At 43.1% G+C, this 23,659-nt stretch overlaps 1 protein-coding gene across 1 annotated transcript in view; it reads right to left on the bottom strand.

Moving 5' to 3' along the window:
* LOC139422708 (CBP80/20-dependent translation initiation factor) overlaps positions 1 to 23,132 on the bottom strand; it is a 178,843-nt gene extending 155,711 nt beyond the window's left edge. The window contains exon 1 of the mRNA XM_071173983.1: positions 23,007 to 23,132. The gene's annotated coding sequence lies outside the window, so the exon portion shown is untranslated. The remainder of the gene's footprint in view (positions 1 to 23,006) is intronic.
* Positions 23,133 to 23,659: the final 527 nt, after the last annotated feature.

The following is a 23,659-nucleotide window of genomic DNA, read 5'->3' as shown; positions in this document are numbered from 1 at the left end:
CAGCTCGGGGGTTTGAACTTGCAACCTTCCGGTTACTAGTCCAACGCTCTAACCACTAGGCTACCCTGCCGCCCATTAATATTGGCACCCGTACATATGAGCAAAATGGGCTGTGAAAATAATGTCTATTTTTTATCCTCTTTCATTCAAAATATTCACCTCTTCATTCAATACTTCCTGCAACCTCCCTTTTCTGAAGATAACAGCCCTGAGTCTTCTCCTATAATGCGTAATGGGGTTGGAGAACACATGACAAGGGATCTGAGGCCATTCCTCCATACAGAATCTCTCCAGATCCTTCAGATTCCCAGGTCCACGCTTGTGAACTCTCCTCTTCAGCTCATCCCACAGGTTTTCTATGAGGTTTAGATCAGAGGACTGGGACGGCTATGGCAAAACCTTGATTCTGTGGTCAGTGAACAGTTTTTGTGTTGATTTTGTGTGGTTCATTGTCCTGCTGGAAGATCCAACCACGGCCAGGTTTAAGCTTCCAAGTAGAGGCAGTCAGGTATTTAATATCTGCTGGTACGTGATGGAGTCCATGATACCATGTATCCTAACTAGTTGTCCAGGGCCTTTGGAAGAAAAAGAGCCCCACAACATCAACGACCCACCACCATACTTCACAGTGGGGATGAATTACTTTTCTACATACAGTGCCTTGCGAAAGTATTCGGCCCCCTTGAACTTTGCGACCTTTTGCCACATTTCAGGCTTCAAACATAAAGATATAAAACTGTATTTTTTTGTGAAGAATCAACAACAAGTGGGACACAATCATGAAGTGGAACGACATTTATTGGATATTTCAAACTTTTTTAACAAATCAAAAACTGAAAAATTGGGCGTGCAAAATTATTCAGCCCCTTTACTTTCAGTGCAGCAAACTCTCTCCAGCAGTTCAGTGAGGATCTCTGAATGATCCAATGTTGACCTAAATGACTAATGATGATAAATACAATCCACCTGTGTGTAATCAAGTCTCCGTATAAATGCACCTGCACTGTGATAGTCTCAGAGGTCCGTTAAAAGCGCAGAGAGCATCATGAAGAACAAGGAACACACCAGGCAGGTCCGAGATACTGTTGTGAAGAAGTTTAAAGCCGGATTTGGATACAAAAAGATTTCCCAAGCTTTAAACATCCCAAGGAGCACTGTGCAAGCGATAATATTGAAATGGAAGGAGTATCAGACCACTGCAAATCTATCAAGACCTGGCCGTCCCTCTAAACTTTCAGCTCATACAAGGAGAATACTTATCAGAGATGCAGCCAAGAGGCCCATGATCACTCTGGATGAACTGCAGAGATCTACAGCTGAAGTGGGAGACTCTGTCCATAGGACAACAATCAGTCGTATATTGCACAAATCTGGCCTTTATGGAAGAGTGGCAAGAAGAAAGCCATTTCTTAAAGATATCCATAAAAAGTGTTGTTTAAAGTTTGCCACAAGCCACCTGGGAGACACACCAAACATGTGGAAGAAGATGCTCTGGTCAGATGAAACCAAAATTGAACTTTTTGGCAACAATGCAAAACGTTATGTTTGGCGTAAAAGCAACACAGCTGAACACACCATCCCCACTGTCAAACATGGTGGTGGCAGCATCATGGTTTGGGCCTGCTTTTCTTCAGCAGGGACAGGGAAGATGGTTAAAATTGATGGGAAGATGGATGGAGCCAAATACAGGACCATTCTGGAAGAAAACCTGATGGAGTCTGCAAAAGACCTGAGACTGGGACGGAGATTTGTCTTCCAACAAGACAATGATCCAAAACATAAAGCAAAATCTACAATGGAATGGTTCAAAAATAAACATATCCAGGTGTTAGAATGGCCAAGTCAAAGTCCAGACCTGAATCCAATCGAGAATCTGTGGAAAGAACTGAAAACTGCTGTTCACAAATGCTCTCCATCCAACCTCACTGAGCTTGAGCTGTTTTGCAAGGAGGAATGGGAAAAAATGTCAGTCTCTCGATGTGCAAAACTGATAGAGACATACCCCAAGCGACTTACAGCTGTAATCACAGCAAAAGGTGGCGCTACAAAGTATTAACTTAAGGGGGCTGAATAATTTTGCACGCCCAATTTTTCAGTTTTTGATTTGTTAAAAAAGTTTGAAATATCCAATAAATGTCGTTCCACTTCATGATTGTGTCCCACTTGTTGGTGATTCTTCACAAAAAAATACAGTTTTATATCTTTATGTTTGAAGCTTGAAATGTGGCAAAAGGTCGCAAAGTTCAAGGGGGCCGAATACTTTCGCAAGGCACTGGATCTATCTTTCTGGCTACGCCAAACCCACCTCTGGTGTTTATTTCCAAAAATCTATATTTTGGTCTCACCTGACCATTGAATCCAGTCCCGTTTGGAAAACTGTAGACACTTGTGTTTGTTGTTTGAAGACCGCAAAGGCTTTTTTATGGCAACCCTCCCAAACAACTTGTGGTCATGTAGGTGGTGTCCGATCGTAGTTTGAGACTTTCTGACCCCAAGACCCAACTACTGTCTGCAATTCTCCATCTGTGATCCTTGGAGATTTTTTGGCCACTCGAACCATCCTCCTCACTGTGTGTGGGGTAAATAATAGACCCACGTCCTCTTCCAGGTCCATTGTCAACATCTCCAGTTGTTTTAACCTTCTTAATTATTGCCCTGAGAGTGGAAATGGGCATTTTCAACCGTTGAGCTATTTTCTTATAGCCGTTGTCTAATTTGTGCAGCTCAACAACGTTTTGTGGCACATTATTACTGTAATCTCGGTTCTTTCCCACAGTGATGGATGACTATGGGAACTTGGCCTGTGTGTCAAGTTATCAATTCACATCAAAGCTTCACCACAGCACTATCAGCCAGCTAATGATATCAATTCACATCACAGCACTATCAGCCAGCTAATGATATCAATTCACATCACAGCACTATCAGCCTGCTAATGATATCAATTCACATCACAGCACTATCAGCCAGCTAATGATATCAATTCACATCACAGCTTCACCACAGCACTATCAGCCAGCTAATGATATCAATTCACATCACAGCTTCACCACAGCACTATCAGCCAGCTAATGATATCAATTCACATCACAGCACTATCAGCCTGCTAATGATATCAATTCACATCACAGCACTATCAGCCTGCTAATGATATCAATTCACATCACAGCACTATCAGCCAGCTAATGATATCAATTCACATCACAGCACTATCAGCCAGCTAATGATATCAATTCACATCACAGCTTCACCACAGCACTATCAGCCAGCTAATGATATCAATTCACATCACAGCTTCACCACAGCACTATCAGCCAGCTAATGATATCAATTCACATCACAGCACTATCAGCCTGCTAATGATATCAATTCACATCACAGCTTCACCACAGCACTATCAGCCAGCTAATGATATCAATTCACATCACAGCACTATCAGCCTGCTAATAATATCAATTCACATCACAGCTTCACCACAGCACTATCAGCCAGCTAATGATATCAATTCACATCACAGCACTATCAGCCAGCTAATGATATCAATTCACATCGCAGCACTATCAGCCAGCGAATGATATCAATTCACATCACAGCACTATCAGCCTGCTAATGATATCAATTCACATCACAGCACTATCAGCCAGCTAATGATATCAATTCACATCACAGCACTATCAGCCTGCTAATGATATCAATTCACATCACAGCACTATCAGCCAGCTAATGATATCAATTCACATCACAGTACTATCAGCCTGCTAATGATTTCACATCACAGCTTCACCACAGCACTATCAGCCTGCTAATGATTTCAACTCACATTACAGCACTATCAACCTGCTAACGATTTCAACTCACATTACAGCACCATCAGCCAGCTAATGATTTCAATTCACATTACAGCACTATCAGCCTGCTAATGATTTCAACTCACATTACAGCACTATCAGCCTGCTAATGATTTCAACTCACATTACAGCACTATCAGCCTGCTAATGATTTCAACTCACATTACAGCACTATCAGCCTGCTAATGATATCAACTCACATCACTATCAGCCTGCTAATGATATCAACTCACATCACTATCAGCCTGCTAATGATATCAACTCACGTCACAGCACTATCAGCCTGCTAATGATATCAACTCACATTACAGCACTATCAGCCTGCTAATGATATCAATTCACATCACTATCAGCCTGCTAATGATATCAACTCACATTACAGCACTATCAGCCTGCTAATGATTTCAACTCACATTACAGCACTATCAGCCTGCTAATGATTTCAAATCACATTACAGCACTATCAGCCTGCTAATGATTTCAACTCACATTACAGCACTATCAGCCTGCTAATGATATCAACTCACGTCACAGCACTATCAGCCTGCTAATGATATCAACTCACGTCACAGCACTATCAGCCTGCTAATGATATCAACTCACATCACTATCAGCCTGCTAATGATATCAACTCACATCACTATGAGCCTGCTAATGATATCAACTCACATCACTATGAGCCTGCTAATGATATCAACTCACATCACTATGAGCCTGCTAATGATATCAACTCACATCACAGCACTATCAGCCTGCTAATGATATCAACTCACATTACATCACTATCAGCCTGCTAATGATATCAACTCACATCACAGCTTCACCACATCACTATCAGCCTGCTAATGATATCAACTCACGTCACAGCACTATCAGCCTGCTAATGATATCAACTCACATCACTATCAGCCTGCTAATGATATCAACTCACATCACAGCTTCACCACATCATTATCAGCCAGCTAATGATATCAACTCACATTACATCACTATCAGCCTGCTAATGATTTCAACTCACAGTACAGCACTATCAGCCTGCTAATGATTTCAATTCACATTACAGCACTATCAGCCTGCTAATGATATCAACTCACGTCACAGCACTATCAGCCTGCTAATGATATCAACTCACGTCACAGCACTATCAGCCTGCTAATGATATCAACTCACGTCACAGCACTATCAGCCTGCTAATGATATCAACTCACATCACTATCAGCCTGCTAATGATATCAACTCACATCACTATCAGCCTGCTAATGATATCAACTCACATTACAGCACTATCAGCCTGCTAATGATTTCAACTCACATTACAGCACTATCAGCCTGCTAATGATTTCAAATCACATTACAGCACTATCAGCCTGCTAATGATTTCAACTCACATTACAGCACTATCAGCCTGCTAATGATATCAATTCACATCACTATCAGCCTGCTAATGATATCAACTCACATTACAGCACTATCAGCCTGCTAATGATTTCAACTCACATTACAGCACTATCAGCCTGCTAATGATTTCAAATCACATTACAGCACTATCAGCCTGCTAATGATTTCAACTCACATTACAGCACTATCAGCCTGCTAATGATATCAACTCACGTCACAGCACTATCAGCCTGCTAATGATATCAACTCACGTCACAGCACTATCAGCCTGCTAATGATATCAACTCACATCACTATCAGCCTGCTAATGATATCAACTCACATCACTATGAGCCTGCTAATGATATCAACTCACATCACTATGAGCCTGCTAATGATATCAACTCACATCACTATGAGCCTGCTAATGATATCAACTCACATCACAGCACTATCAGCCTGCTAATGATATCAACTCACATTACATCACTATCAGCCTGCTAATGATATCAACTCACATCACAGCTTCACCACATCACTATCAGCCTGCTAATGATATCAACTCACGTCACAGCACTATCAGCCTGCTAATGATATCAACTCACATCACTATCAGCCTGCTAATGATATCAACTCACATCACAGCTTCACCACATCATTATCAGCTAGCTAATGATATCAACTCACATTACATCACTTTCAGCCTGCTAATGATTTCAACTCACAGTACAGCACTATCAGCCTGCTAATGATTTCAATTCACATTACAGCACTATCAGCCTGCTAATGATATCAACTCACGTCACAGCACTATCAGCCTGCTAATGATATCAACTCACGTCACAGCACTATCAGCCTGCTAATGATATCAACTCACAGCACTATCAGCCTGCTAATGATATCAACTCACATCACTATCAGCCTGCTAATGATATCAACTCACATCACTATCAGCCTGCTAATGATATCAACTCACATCACTATCAGCCTGCTAATGATATCAACTCACGTCACAGCACTATCAGCCTGCTAATGATATCAATTCACATCACTATCAGCCTGCTAATGATATCAACTCACATCACAGCTTCACCACAGCACTATCAGCCTGCTAATGATATCAACTCACATTACATCACTATCAGCCTGCTAATGATATCAACTCACATCACAGCTTCACCAGAGCACTATCAGCCTGCTAATGATATCAACTCACATTACAGCACTATCAGCCTGCTAATGATTTCAACTCACATTACAGCACTATCAGCCTGCTAATGATATCAACTCACATCACAGCTTCACCACAGCACTATCAGCCTGCTAATGATATCAACTCACATTACAGCACTATCAGCCTGCTAATGATATCAACTCACATTACAGCACTATCAGCCTGCTAATGATATCAACTCACATTACAGCACTATCAGCCTGCTAATGATTTCAACTCACATTACAGCACTATCAGCCTGCTAATGATATCAACTCACATCACATTTAGCTGTATACAGTCACAGCACAAGAGTTTTCTTATAGGCGACCAATTCAAAACACAAAAAATGGCCACATAACATGATAGAAATACAATAAGTCAATACAGTGAAACAGAAAGTGTAGTTTATGTTCGTTAACCGCTGCCCTTGACATGTCGGTCTGCCTGGGGCCAAACGTCCAACAAACAGGTCACTGCCCTTTACAGCTCCCTGAGGCTGATCAGAGATGGGACTGTGGGACTGGGGGACTGGGAGGGGGGCATCTGATCAGAAATGGGACTGGGGGACTGGGAGGGAGGCATCTGATCAGAGATGGGACTGGGAGGGAGGCAAGCATCTGATCAGAGATGGGACTGGGAGGGAGGCAGGCATCTGATCAGAGATGGGACTGGGAGGGAGGCAGGCATCTGATCGGAGATGGGACTGGGAGGGAGGCATCTGATCGGAGATGGGACTGGGAGGGAGGCATCTGATCGGAGATGGGACTGGGAGGGAGGCATCTGGTCAGAGATGGGACTGGGAGGGAGGCATCTGATCAGAGATGGGACTGGGAGGGAAGCATCTTGTCAGAGATGGGACTGGGAGGGAGGCATCTGGTCAGAGATGGGACTGGGAGGGAGGCATCTGATCAGAGATGGGACTGGGAGGGAGGCATCTGGTCAGAGATGGGACTGTGGGACTGGGAGGGAGGCATCTGATCAGAGATGGGACTGTGGGACTGGGAGGGAGGCATCTGATCAGAGATGGGACTGGGAGGGAGGCATCGGGTCAGAGATGGGACTGGGAGGGAGGCATCTGATCAGAGATGGGACTGGGAGGGAGGCATCTGATCAGAGATGGGACTGGGAGGGAGGCATCTGATCAGAGATGGGACTGTGGGACTGGGAGGGAGGCATCTGCAGCTAACCCACCTAGACTCCTGGCTGACACTCAGGACAGAACTATATTTTCAAATCAAATTTGATTTGTCACATGCGCCGAATACAACAGGAGTCGACCTTAGCCTGAAATGCTTTACTTACAAGCCCTTAACCAACAATGCAGTTAAGAAAATATTTACAAAATAAACAAAAGAGAAAAAAATGAAATAACAATAACAAGGCTTTATATACAGCGGGCACCAAGTCAATGTGTGGGGGTACAGGTTCGTTGAGGTAATATGTACATGTAGGTAGGGGTTAGCCTCCTGACTGCACTATACTACGCTAGACTCCTGTCTGACAGTTACTGGAGCAGTGTTCCTGTTCTACAGCAGAGCAGTAAGGAGTTTGGCTACATACTGGTTGTTAATGCCTTCTATTTTATGTCCAAACAGTAACCCTTCATCACATGCAGCATGCTCCACGTCTAACTACCTCACTGATGCAAATGACTGTGTGTGTGTGTACACTGCACAAACCCCACAGAACACGATGTGCAGCATATGGCTAGCGATCTCCTCTAATGGGACCGAGGCAGCAGAGCAGAATAACTATGACTATCAGCATCAGTACTGCAGTCCAAGCAGCATGGGCTGAGAGGAGGTCCAGGAGAGAGATACACCCACCGCACAAAGAGAGAGAGAAGGTGAACGTATGAGAACGCAGGAGAGTGGGGCAAGATGCCTTTGTGATGACCAATGAGCAAGTGACAGAGAGAAAGAACAAAGGAGTGTGTGTGTATGTCTGTCTTTCTCTCTCACTCTCTGTGCTTTGTTGTCACCCTCAGTGCTGCTGTGAAATGTGCTCTACTGCTCTGCTCTCCTCCATGTGGTGTTTATGGAGCACTAGCCACGCGGTTGGTTACTAAGTCCACCCCCAATCCCCCCTTCACACAGCCCAGCTGTTCCAACAAAGAGATGCCTGCCACACCCAAGCCAGAGAAGCCTTAGCTCCACTCCCTTGCCAGGCTAGCTACACTATAGTTCAGGCTTAGTTACAGTAGTCAGAACACCACAGAACAGCTACCAGCCAGACAGTCAGAACAGCTACCAGCCAGCCAGTCAGAACACCACAGAACAGCTACCAGCCAGCCAGTAAGAACACCACAGAACAGCTACCAGCCAGACAGTAAGAACACCACAGAACAGCTACCAGCCAGCCAGTCAGAACACCACAGAACAGCTACCAGCCAGCCAGAACAGCTACCAGCCAGCCAGTCAGAACACCACAGAACAGCTACCATTCAGCCAGTAAGAACACCACAGAACAGCTACCAGCCAGAGAGTAAGAACACCACAGAACCGCTACCAGCCAGCCAGTCAGAACAACACAGAACAGCTACCAGCCAGACAGTCAGAACACCACAGAACAGCTACCAGCCAGACAGTCAGAACACCACAGAACAGCTACCAGCCAGCCAGTAAGAACACCACAGAACAGCTACCAGCCAGACAGTAAGAACACCACAGAACAGCTACCAGCCAGCCAGTCAGAACACCACAGAACAGCTACCAGCCAGCCAGAACAGCTACCAGCCAGCCAGTCAGAACACCACAGAACAGCTACCATTCAGCCAGTAAGAACACCACAGAACAGCTACCAGCCAGAGAGTAAGAACACCACAGAACCGCTACCAGCCAGCCAGTCAGAACAACACAGAACAGCTACCAGCCAGACAGTCAGAACACCACAGAACAGCTACCAGCCAGACAGTCAGAACACCACAGAACAGCTACCAGCCAGCCAGTCAGAACACCAGAACAGCTACCAGCCAGCCAGCCAGAACAGCTACCAGCCAGCCAGTCAGAACACCAGAACAGCTACCAGCCAGACAGCCAGAACACCACAGAACAGCTACCAGCCAGCCAGTCAGAACACCAGACCACCACAGAACAGCTACCAGCCAGAACACCAGACCACCACAGAACAGCTACCAGCCAGAACACCAGACCACCACAGAACAGCTACCAGCCAGCCAGTCAGAACACGGGAACAGCTACCAGCCAGACAGTCAGAACAGCTACCAGCCAGCCAGTCAGAACACCACAGAACAGCTACCAGCCAGACAGTCAAGGCAATAAAGCATTGTGCACGGACTCCGTCTGCTCCAGACTATCTGTACGATGAATGGCGATAGTCCAGTTAGGATACAGTATTAATTCACCAATTAGTAGCCGAAAATACCTCACAGCAGTGATGTAAAGTACTTAAGAAAAATTACTTTAAAATACTACTTAAGTAGTTTGAGGTATCTGTACTTTACTATTCATATTTGACACTTTTACAGTGTACTTTTTACGCCATACATTTTCCCTGACACCAAAGGGAACTCATTTCATTTTGAATGCTTAGCAGGACAGGAAAATAGTCAAATTCACACACTTATCAAGCGAACATCCCTGGTCATCCCTACTGCCTCTGATCTGGCAGGGTCACTAAACCGACATGCTTCGCTTGTGAATGTTGGAGTGTGCCTGTAGCTTTCCGCAAATTAAAACAAAAAACAAGAAAATGGTGCCATCTGGTTTGCTTATTAAGGAATTTGAAATGACATACTTTTACTACTTACATATATTTCAAACCAAATACTTTTAGACTTTTACTCAAGTAAAATTTTACTGGGTGACTTTTACTTGAGTCATTTTTCTATTAAAAGGTATCTTTACTTTTACTCAAGTATGACAGTTGGGTACTTTTTCACCACTGCCTCCCAGTTAGATGGGGTAAACTCTCAGCATAACGTGTTTGATTCACATGAACTGCCTCAGAGGACAGTTGGAGAACTGACCTAATCTTAGAGGGCAAATGTAATTGTGGTTCTGGAGATATGGTAAGCATTCATGTGGTTAGTTACACTGATATGTAATCACCCATAGCCACTGTATACTATGGGCATGTCCCAAAGGGCACACTATTCCCCATATAGTGCACTACTTTTGACCAGAGCAAAATCAAATTAAATTTTATTGGTCACATACACATGGTTAGCAGATGTTAATGCGAGTGTAGCGAAACTCTTGTGCAGTAATATCTAACAAGTAATCTAACAATTCCACAACAACTATCTAACACACACAAATCTTAAGGGATGGAATAAGAATATGTACATATAAATATATGGATGAGCGATGACCGAGCGTCATAGGCAAGATGCAATAGATGGTATAAAATATGAGATGAGTATTGAAAGATATGTAAACATTAAAGTGACTAGTGATCCATTTATTAAAGTGGCCAATGATTTTCGAGTCTGTATGTAGGCAGCAGCTTCTGTGTTACTGACAGCTGTTTAAGCTTGAGATAGAAGCTGTATTTCAGTCTCTCGATCCCTGCATTGATGCCCCTGTACTGACCTCGCATTCTGTATGGTAGCAGGGTGAACAGGCAGTGGCTCGGGTGGTTGTTGTCCTTGATGATCTTTTTGGCCTTCCTGTGACATTGAGTGCTGTAGGTGTTCTGGAGGGCAGGTAGTTTGCCGGCTTGAGGGGGGATATACACGGCTGTGACAATAACTGACGAGAATTCCCTTGGGAGATAATATGGTCGGCATTTGATTGTAAGGAATTCTAGGTCAGGTGAACAGAAGGACTATGGTTCCTGTATGTTGTTACGATTACACCATGAGTCGTTAATTATGAAGCATACACTCCCGCCCTTCTTCCCAGAGAGATGTTTATTTCTTTTAGCGCGACACATGAAGAATCCCGGTGGCTGTACTGACTCCGACAACATCCCCCGAAGGAGCAATATTTCCGTGAAACAGAAAATGTTACAATCTCTGATGTCTCCCTGGAAAGCAACCATTGCCCTAATTTCATCGACCTTGTCGTCTAGAGAATGGACACTGGCGAGCAATATACTCGGAAACGGTGGGTGGTGTGTGCACACCTTAGAAGTCTGGCCAGGACACCGCTTCGTCTACCTCTTCTGCGCCGACGTTGTTTTGGGTCGGCCTCTGGGATTAGATCCAATGTCCTGGGTGGTGTGAACAAAGGATCCGCTTCAGGAAAGTTGTATTTCTGGTGGTAATGTTAGTAAGTTCTTCCTGGCTGTATGTAATAAGACTTAAGATTTTATGGGCTAACAAAGTAAGAAATAATACTTTAAAAAAAAATTAAATAGTGCATAGTTTCTTAAGGACTAGAAGCGAGGCGACTATCTCTGTCAGCGCCATCTTGAGGGGCCCTATGGGTGATTAAGCTGAGCGTTTACCCCAACTAACTGGGAGGTAACAAAATATCTGGTGACCCACAAATATCATAACCCCCAACCCCACACACAAAAAATGCTAACCTCTTAGTATAATGGTGAGAGATTAGCATGTATGATATTTGTGTCTAACTTTCGCACTTATCATGACTCACGATTCATTCAGGATTATCTTTAATCACGGTAGCATTCACATTAAATATAGAAGTGTTTAGAAACATATTCTATTTTAATTAAAGATAAAAGTAAATCCAAAATGATGCAATAGTTTATCATAAATTTCAAATTGGGCACAAAATAAATCTGAAACAACCAAAACAGCAAATGCATCCAAAAAAGGTGTCGTCACAAGTTTGATGTAGTCATCGTGTGCTATGAATATGGTACCAAATACTTCACATTTTACCTACTTTAATACACATCAGGGAATTTGTCCAAATACTGTTGCGCCCCTAAATTAAGCGTACCTATTTATTCCTTAACCGCACTACACAAAATAGCCGCATGTGCGCACTCCCTAAAATGTTTTAGAGAAAATGTCCTTTTATTCAGCTTTGTTCAACTGTATTCTTCATGCTATAAAATAAGGCTACAGAATTCCAAGCCAATCTTGTCTGCTAAATTAACTAGTGTAGCCCACAGCCATTTGACATAGCCCACAGCCATTTGACATAGCCACATCAGGATAACTCAAGAGTATGCTATTCTGTTCTTCTGAAATAGACTACATTTTCTTAATTCCATGCTTCTTTAGAGCAGTCTAAAATAAATAATGGATTTATTGTGAAGGTGTAGGCTATATTACATGGATTTATTGTGAAGGTGTAGGCTATATTACATGGATTTATTGTGAAGGTGGAGACTATATTACATGGATTTATTGTGAAGGTGGAGACTATATTACATGGATTTATTGTGACGGTGGAGACTATATTACACGGATTTATTGTGAAGGTGGAGACTATATTACATGGATTTATTGTGAAGGTGGAGACTATATTACATGGATTTATTGTGAAGGTGGAGACTATATTACATGGATTTATTGTGAAGGTGGAGACTATATTACATGGATTTATTGTGAAGGTGGAGACTATATTACATGGATTTATTGTGAAGGTGGAGACTATATTACATGGATTTATTGTGAAGGTGGAGACTATATTACATGGATTTATTGTGAAGGTGGAGACTATATTACATGGATTTATTGTGAAGGTGGAGACTATATTACATGGATTTATTGTGAAGGTGGAGACTATATTACATGGATTTATTGTGAAGGTGGAGACTATATTACATGGATTTATTGTGAAGGTGGAGACTATATTACATGGATTTATTGTGAAGGTGGAGACTATATTACATGGATTTGACTTTTTTAAATGTAGATGTTCCAAAGGTCTGTGTCAGTGTCTTGTAGGCTGTGTGTGGGAGCAAGGAGATGCCAAATGTGTTTACGTTCATTAAACGGTCAATTACCGTGAGATCGACAGTTATTTGCTTGACAATCACCGGCTGACGAAATTTTGTGACCGCCACAAACTGTGGAGTAACTACAATGTCAGTTATCTCCTATCACAGCCATTGAACTCTGTTTTAAAGTCACCATTGGCCTCATGGTGAAATTCCTGAGCGGTTTCCTTCCTCTCTGGCAACTGAGTTAGAGGACGCCTGTATCCAGTGACTGGGTGAATTGATACACCATCCAAAGTGTAATTAATAACGATTTGTCAAAATACCATATCACAGTATCTTTCACATTTTTTGCGGTTTTATGTTTTTGAGGTTCTACATTTGCTTTATGAGTAGTGTGTGACCCTAGGGTGGAAACACATACATTCTAAGTGATTTCAGTAGGTCTTTCTTTATTCTGATTGTTTTATACTGTTCAATTAAACATCAACCCCCAAAAATTGTCTACATTTTCATACATTTCTGCATTTCCTGCATTCATTTGAGATCATTTCCACACTGTCGCGTAGGGCTGCACGATATGGGCAAAAAAATCTACGTCTTATTTTTAACCAAATGTTGCAATTGTGATTTGACTTCCGATTTTGAACAAAACACTTGCGTGAACTATTGGAATCATGGACATAGAATGTAATAATGGGTACTTTGAATACAGTGTTAGACATGACAATGAATGAGAAGGCCAGCGAGGAGTTATTATGACAGGGTAGGAACCAGGAACCAAAGTATTGGTCAGTGTTTCCTAGGGGACCCTATAATCATTGCCTACAAATGTTCTCTCTTACGTACTTCATGTAGCCAACATACTTATGCTTCGCCTAGTCCTCTTTCATTTAGAAGATACGGTCGCACAAACACGCTGATTTAGGCCTACACCATCACTGGTATCAGGCTGTATAGCTAACTACGTTTGCTCTGACTCAGTACATTTATTAGCTAGCGATTAGAATTAGCGGCTAACACGATTTAGCCACAACTTGCTAAGACAAACTAGCTGTTTGCAGTTGTAAGAAACAAACTAATAGTGTAATTATATAACGCTTGTGGATTTATGCTAAGAAGCAAAGCGGAAAAAGCATGGTCATCAACATTGTTGCATGACCATGCTGACTGAACGCAAGTGTCTCGTGGGGAGCAAACGTTATTATTGTGCACCGAGTGAGTACATGCAACTTGTGACTTGTTTAGCACATTTTTACTCTTGAACTTACTTTTGTGTATGTGGACAACCCTTCAAATTAGAGAATTCGGCTATTTCAGCCACACCCGTTGCTGACAAGTGTATAAAATTGAGCACACAGCAGTGCAATCTCCATAGACAAACATTAGCAGTAGAATGGCCTTACTGAAGAGCTCAGTGACTTTCAACATGGAACCATTATAGGATGCCACCTTTCCAACAAGTCTGCTTGTCAAATTTTTGCCCTGCTAGAGCTGCCCCGGTCAACTGTAAGTGCTGTTATTGTGAAATGGAAACATCTAGGAACAACAACGGCTCAGCTGCGAAGTGGTAGGCTACACAAGCTCACAGAACTGAAGCACGTTGCTTGTAAAAACCGTCTGTCCTCGGTTGCAACACTCACTTCCGAGTTCCAAACTGCCTCTGGAAGCAATGTCAGCACAAGAACTGTTCGTTGGGAGCTTCATGAAATGAGTTTCCATGGCCGAGCAGCCACACACAAGCCTAAGATCCCCATGCGCAGTGCCAAGCGTCGGCTGGAGTGGTGTAAAGCTCACCGCCATTGGACTCTGGAGCAGTGGAAACGTGTCCTCTGGAATGATGAATTACGCATCACCATCTGGACAAATCTGTGTTTCGTGGATGCCAGGAGAACACTACCTGCCCAAATGCATAGTGCCAACTGTAAAGTGGAGGAGGAATAATGATCTGGGGCTGCTTTTCATGGTTCGGGCCCCTTAGTTCCAGTGAAGGGAAATCTTAACGCTACAGATGCTAATAACATTCTAGATGATTCTGTGCTTCCAACTTTGTGTCAACAGTTTGAGGAAGGCCCTTTCCTGTTTCAGCATGAGAATGCCCCCTGTGCACAAAGCGAGGTCCATACAGAAATGGTTTGTCGAGATCTGTGTGGAAGAACTTGATTGGCCTGCACAACCCCATCGAACAACTTTGGTATGCCGACTGAGCCAGGCCTAATCGCCCAACATCAGGGCTGGACCTCACTAATGCCCGTGGCTGAATGGAAGCAAGTCCCTGCAGCAATGTTCCAACATCTAGCGGAAAGCCTTCCCAGAAGAGTGGAGGCTGTTATAGCTGCAAAGGGTGGACCAACTAGATATTAATGTCCATGATTTTGGAATGAGATGTTCGACGAGCAAGTGTTCACATACCTTTGGTCAGGTAGTGTATTTAGGCTTGCCATAACAAAGGGGTTGAATACTTGACTCAAGATATTTCAGCATTTAATTTTTAACTCATTTGTAAAAATGTCACACCAAAGACTAGAGGCTCAGATTAGCCCTACCTGCCATGCCGTGTGTGTCTGTGTGCTGGATAATAAAGACAATCCCTAGAAGTAGATTATTCCCAGACACCCTGTTCTCTCACACACACACACACTGCAGATTAAGTTTGAGACAGTGCAGACTAACTGGTTCTCTCCAGAGGAGTGATGACTGATGATGTGAATTGGAGCATGCCTAGTTTGATCATCATGGGGTCCCGAGATCGATTGGAGCACAGCGAGCACAGAGAAACTGGACACAGGATGAGACATCATGGGCTAACAGAAGAGGTAGAAAAAAGGTAAGTGGAGCCACATGATGTAGTGGAGATGGGAGACCCTGCATGACGATGGGAGACCCTGCATGACGATGGGAGACCCTGCATGACGATGGGAGACCCTGCATGACGATGGGAGACCCTGCATGACGATGGGAGACCCTGCATGACGATGGGAGACCCTGCATGACGATGGGAGACCCTGCATGACGATGGGAGACACTGCATGACGATACAGACAGAGACTCAAACATGTATTGCAAAGCCACAGAACAGACCCATTATGCCAACAGTAGATACAACTGTTAGATACAGCACAGTCACTCTACAGCAGTGGTATTCAAACCTTTTCAGCAGGGACTTCAGCCACAATTTCTGGGGCACAAATTTCACACGACCCCACCCAACCCCAAATCTAAAAAGACACAACCTTTAAAAAAATATATTTTTTTAAACGACATTTATTTTTGTTATTTTTTGAGGCGACCCCACTGCACTTCCCCATCGTGACCCCGACTTTGAATACTGCTGCTCTACAGAGTCTTCAAGTGTGTGGAGGTGGGAAGGCTGCAGTGCAGAGGCGCTGGTGACGAGCGTAGCTCACAGATGAAGGTCTCTCCTCCTCTCTAGAGCTCCATGTAGAGTAGGACTGACACTAATGGAAGTGGGTGTCTAATGACAGAGACAACACACACGTCAATGACATGATACACACTTCAACAATGACTACAGCTAATACACATCATTACACAATACTCTACTCAATTATCTGTTCGATTAGGACCAATTTGAAAAATGTCTGCAGTCATTGGCTGTAAAAAAATACAATCAATTAGGACTAGCCTATGACAATGAGAGAGAAATGCCATCGCAGAGTAAAAATAGATGAAGTAATGACAGGCAATTCATCACGTGTTTGCTTGCTCACCACAGTGGATAACCTCACTGTGGCACTCTCTCTCTCACACACACACACTAGGGCTGGGAATTGCCAGAGACCTCATGATACGATATTATCACAATACTTAGGTGCTGATACAATATGTATTGCAATTCTATATGTATTGTGATTCGATACTGTGATTTTATTGCGATTCGATGTTCCAAACACATTGCTCACCATATGTCTGCTGCAGAGGGACAGCTAGATCATTGCTATACTGAACAAAAATGTTTTATTAAAGATTTTTAAAAGATTTTACTGAGTTACAGTTCATATGAGAAAAATCAGTCAATTGAAATCATTTCATTAGACCCAAATCTATGGATTTCACATGACTGGGAATACAGATATGCATCTGTTAGTCGAATTCTCTGGCAACAGCTCTGGTGGACATTCCTGCAGTCAGCGTGCCAATTGACGAACCCTCAAAAGTTGAGACATCTGTGGCATTGTGTTGTGTGACAAAACTGCACATTTTACAGTGGCTTTTTAGTGTCCCCCGAACAAGGTGCACCTGTGTAATGATCATGGTGTTTAATCAGCTTCTTGATATGCCACACCTGTCAGGTGGATGGATTATCTTGGCAAAGGAGAAATGCTCACTCAATTTGTAAACAAATTTGTGCCAAAAAAAATGTAGAGAAATAAGCTTTTTGTGCATATGGAACATTTCTGGGTTTTTATTTCAGCTCATGAAACCAACACTTCACATGTTGCCAATTTAAAACATATTGTGTAGTTTGGCTAGTTAACCATTTAGTCGTCCGGGGCGGTATACCGGGGGAATCTGGGAAAAGCCGCAGGATGGTGTTTCAATAAACGTTGTAGTCAACTTATGCTTGAAGACGTAAAACAGATCGCGTTCCTCATTTCACCCGTCACATTATGAAGCTTACCATAGTTCCCCCCCAGTAAAGTTCAGCCAGTCACGTGTTAGTTAGTAAATAGTACAACGGTAGAAAGAGGGAGCTGGTGAATCCATAGAGTTCTATATCTATCGGAGAGTCTCTGTGGTGCGGCACACGAGGTGATGGAATTACACATATGCAATTCACTACTAAATGTTTGCTATCAGATATCTTAATGGCTTTCTGCCAGTCATCAAATAGCTCTGGATGAGTTCTGTAAAGCTGCCATTTTGTCCATGTGCTTCCTACTAGAGTTTTTTTCCCCTCCGCTCCATGTACACATGTTGCTCTACCTTCAGAAAATCATACATCACAACTTTGTTCATTTGCACAATTTTTCATTCACTTTCGCTTGTAAATGTTTACACACCAAAAAATGACATTCGGTAGCTACTAGCTATGCTTGTATTACTTTTGAGATGGATTTGCAATTAGTTTGTCCGTTTTCGCTCCTTATAGCTAAAACAGCGTCTATGTAATTTCAATATTAGTTTGTGCTAATTTTGTTAGCCTTCTAGTAATAGAGGCCCAATGGGCTTTTTAGCGCCCCCTTGTGTGGTATGCCAGTAATACCGTAAATTCCAGAATGAGAGAAGGACAGTATGACGATGAAAATCTGGACACCGCCGTGATAATCTAGATAATATTCTTACAATAGCCTAATTGACAAGTAACTCGTATGCTGTCAAGATTTCCTCTGAAAACTGAATATTTTAGCTTTACAAATGGGTAAACATCTTGGCCATTTAATAATACCTGGTTCATTGAACGACATAATTATTTTATAAAAGACAGTCTTTGGTTGTAATTGTAATGTTGACAATCCTCCAGGAGAGCTCAGCAAAGCTACTGGGTGTGCAGGCTTTAGCTGACTGATGTGTTTGAGCAGGGTTGGTTCAAAATCCTGCACATCCAGTAGCTCTCCAGGTGGAGGGTTGACGGACCACATGTTTTATACAGAGCAATATTTTACTTTGTGGTGTGTTAAAATGCCTTGCTCAAGGCCACAACGGCAGGAGATATAATACATGGGATCAGAGACCAGCAGCAGCTTTCCATTGTCAATACCAGTGATAATTGTATTTTGTGATGTGGTTCCTTGCATCATTACAGTTATGGCCACTGCCAGGATAAATATATAGACCAGAACTCCCATCCTTCGTGCTGTGAGCAGAGGGAGGTACAGGGTCAACCCCAGGACAAAACTTTATCACTCTGTTGAATGAATGGGCATTAATGAGAGGGTGTTATACAATCATGAGGATAACTTAAGGATAGGCCTACGTCTGTCATGGCTGGCTTCTTTTTCAACGCTGATACGATTCCACAGAAGAGCATTATCAGTGACAGTCTATAACCTAGCACCAGCACTAGTCTCTAATACGATTCCACAGAAGAGCATTATCAGTGACAGTCTATAACCTAGCACCAGCACTGGTCTCTGAGAAGCCGCTAGCCACTCCAGCTAAGAGTTTGTTAAACTCCTTGTGTGAAAGGATACCGGAAGGCCTAGACCAGCTGATACACAATGTGTTAAGGCAGCAGAGTTCACTCCCAGGCCTGCTCTGACACAAGGAGTTTAACAAACTCTTAGCTGGAGTGGCTAGCGGCTTCTCAGAGACTAGTGCTGGTGCTAGGTTATAGGCTGTCACTGATAATGCTCTTCTGTGAAATCGTATTAGAGACTAGTGCTGGTGCTAGGTTATGCAAGTACTCTCACAGCACATACACAAACACACACACACACACAGGGGACTGTTTATGGTGTGCTCTGTGTGCAGGTATGTCAGTGGAATGCACTCCACTGGCAGCACATTCCACAACACAATACGCCCCAGCCAGTCCATCACTCAGTGGAGATTTCACTCCCAGGCACACTGACTACAGACTGACTACAGATGCATAGAGACAGCAGCACAGTATGTACACTGTTTAGCCTTTCCCCGTATGTCCTGAGAGAATATTGAATATTGATTGAATATTATATAAATCCTATGAATTGAAAAGGCCAATTTGGGTTCAATCAATTAGCTTAATTTCAAATTATCTTTCAACTAAATGATGTTGCAGGAATGCTTATCTGTTTCTAACTACAGAAACCATTTCAGAACAATCTGAGATGGTGGGTGTCACAGGCTGCTGAAATGACATGACCCTACAGTGTGGGTAAACAGTTCTGTGTGAGCTGAATGTCAATCTGCTATCCTAGGTAGAGAAGAGGCTCAATCTGCTATCCTAGGTAGAGAAGAGGCTGAATCTCAATCTGCTATCCTAGGTAGAGAAGAGGCTGAAGCTCAATCTGCTATCCTAGGTAGAGAAGAGGCTAAATCTCAATCTGCTATCCTAGGTAGAGAAGAGGCTGAAGCTCAATCTGCTATCCTAGGTAGAGAAGAGGCTGAATCTCAATCTGCTATCCTAGGTAGAGAAGAGGCCGTCATGGCTGCACTGAGGGGCTTGTGGGGGCGATGGGAGAGAGGAGGACCCCATCTTAACATAAAGGCTTGGGGATGACAATGGGACCATTGTACCCCTGGCTTGACCCTGGTGAGTCATTGGTAGTAGGGGCAGGGACTGGGACAGGAGCGTGCAGGCATAGCATAGGCCCTGCCCTCTAGGCTGCCCTAACTGCCTGGCTCACCATCAAAGCCTCAGGCTTGATGCACAAGGTCTTCTCTTACGACCAAGCCTGAGTGTGTATGACATGCAGAACATCATACATCTAGTGGGCCTACGGGGGCACTAATACATGCATTTTCAGCCAAGACAGGAAAGTTAGCCTAAGGCCTCAAAGCTTTCTGTCAAAAACAAATGAGATCACAAAACAACTTTGTTAGGAGTAGTAAGCTCTCCAGGACTAGCTACAGTGGCCAATGAACAAAGGTAGATAAGCAGAGGACTTTCGGTGTCATTAGTGAAAGTATTACCAGTCACCAACAACAACATATATTAGCTAAACCACAACAACCTGCTGAAAGATATATTCCAAGACAAATACTGACCAAATAACAGAAGCAACATTAGGTGGTTAAAAGTATTGACTAGAGACACAAACTACCAAAGCCAGATCCTTTAGGTCAGTTGTTCCTAACCAGGGGTACTAGCACCTCTGGGGGTACTTGGTCTATCCACAGGGGGTACTTGAGAAGACTCATGAGACCATAGGTCTACTGATAAAATGCACATGAGGGGGTTTCTTCAGGGGTACTCTGGGCAGAGCAAAGTTCAGTTGGTTGTACAGTAAACAAAAAAGGGTGGGAACCGCTGAGTTAGATCATCATCTCAGGTCTCGTCGTGACAGAGGGCCATAGGTTGTGACCTCAGGACTGCATTAGTAGGCAACAGATATCAACACAGAGAGCACTTAGATTAGATAACTGACTGGGGCTTTTTCCACAGCTGACCTGACACAAAACGTTACAGCCTAAGTTGACACAACACTGCCCAGACACTGATGAGAGAGGCCCAGGCAGGCTGTGCAATAGAATAACATGAATCTCATTACATATAGAATAATACATTATATGATCTCTATAGGGCTGGTGTTTCATCCCAGGAAGATGTTTCCTCCCCTCTGCTCTCGTTCACTACCCTTCACAGATCTGATGACTGGGTTTATGAAAGCAATATGGCAGAAACTAGGTGGGTTGTCTTGACATCATGCAGGTAATAACTTCTGTACTCTCTCTCAGATGATTGTGTCTCAATGAGAGAATAAAGTCAGAGGACACTGGTTAAACCGGCAGAGGACACTGGTTAAACCGGACCTACCACGGACAACAGACACAGCATACCGGCAGCAGGCGTTTTCACATTAATGTCTTCAAATACCATTGTTTGGTGCTATAGATCCATGAGCTTGTTAGTGACAGCAATAATATTTTCAAATGCATCCTATTATGTGTATGCAACATGCAACAACCCTTTATCAGTCAGTCGGATGGGCAACCTGATTGAAAGTATCAGCCCCCACATACCTCAGCCATGCACATAGATAGACACATACATACATCGCAGGAAAAACGTTTGTTCCTCAGATACCATGCCAACTGAACATGTATGGGCTTGCCTCAATTTCAACACAGCAATAGTGCAGACATTTATTTTAATTGTATTTGATTGGTGTGGCTCGGACATAATCTCTTTAGAAATCCAAGGAAACCAGGCTAGTGAATAACCTGGAGGACTGTCTGTAACTGTTAAATGAAGCAAAGCCTTCATGGTGTGACAACAACAAGCCATGTAATTAGTAAGCAGTAATCTTACTTACTAGTTAGCTAGGTTAAAGATATCAAAAAAATATTTTTTAAAAAGAAACAGTTTCCCTTTTATCTGTGGCTAGGTAGCTAACTAGCTAAATGACCAAGTAAATGTGTTCTGATCAAAAACTCAGCTAGCTAATGGGCTGCACTCACCTGACTGGCTATGTTGGCACTGTATAGGCCAGGGCTAGCTGGTACAATATAGCATCTAGCTATACTGCCAACTGTCTCAGCTGGGTCTATCGTTCATGGTTTATGAGAGTAACACAAATCTGCAAATAATAACAACAAAGACGGATTTCGGATCCCAAACCGTTAGATATCGAAATCGGTCGGTGTTCTACCGTGCAGTGCGCGAGCCAGAAAATATGTTGAACGAAAACATCTGTCCGGTCTCCGGTGCTTCCACGCCCTACACTGCCTGACTAGCTACATTGCCTGCCTGGCTGGATCTGCCGTCTGCATCTAACAAAGGTGATGCAACCGAGGCTGACGAACTAGCTAATAAAATGTCAACAGGTTTGTCTGGCTAGGAAGTCTGCATAGGACATTTTGATAATCAACTAATGCAAATGTCATTTAGTTGAATTAACCCTCAAAGTTAAAGCCAAATGTTGCCTGTAATAATTATAGTTATACAGGGCAGTCACAGTTTTACCGCAAGCCACAATCAGTTGAAATGTACTCAAACGTTATTTAGCCACAGGGCGCAGCGCATTGGATCTGCTTAGCTACACACCCGTAGCTAACTATCTACCCTACTGTAGTTTAACACTTAACCGGCAAAACATCATTACAAAATAAGACAGAAAACAATAGATCCTCACCCAAATCTTGGATTCGGACAGCTGGGGGAATCCTGAAGAACCTCCTGATATTAAACCCGCCGTGTCATCGGTGTATTTCTCCGGAGAGAAATGTGTTCGGAAAGAAAAGATTACGCTTCCAGACACCGGGGAATGCAGGAATGTGACGTTTAGGCCGGTAAAAGGAGGCTTGGATTCTGGGAGCCGTAGTTCTGTATGGCAGTGAGATTCCATTCAGTCACAGTGTCAGGAGCTGTAATTTTATTTGTTTGGAATAATACAGACTTGTTCAAACATTTGAGGAGGGTCAATTCATTAATGGCAAACATTGAGTTTGTTCTTATTTCTGAAGTCAATTTCAATTGATATCCGTGCTTATAAACCCAGGGTCGTTTTCTATTGTCCCTGTGGGCCGAATTGATTGGTTATTTTTTTTAAATGTAAATAATGTAAACTTTATTTAACTAGGCAAGTCAGATAAGAACAATGTTTTATTTATGACAGCCTACCCCGGACGACGCTGGGAGTCTCCAGTTAACTTGCACCCAGACTCAGAGAGAATGGGCGCGTTTGAGCGGATCATTTTTGTCAAGTCGATGATCCCCTGCATTTCAAAGGGTGTTGCATTATGGGGTTTTATTAATACAAATTGTCCGATTTACGCCTAGCACTGA

This window comes from Oncorhynchus clarkii, chromosome 12, assembly GCF_045791955.1.
Source record: "Oncorhynchus clarkii lewisi isolate Uvic-CL-2024 chromosome 12, UVic_Ocla_1.0, whole genome shotgun sequence".
Lineage (NCBI taxonomy): Eukaryota > Metazoa > Chordata > Actinopteri > Salmoniformes > Salmonidae > Oncorhynchus > Oncorhynchus clarkii.
This window is presented reverse-complemented; position numbering and strand designations above follow the sequence as displayed.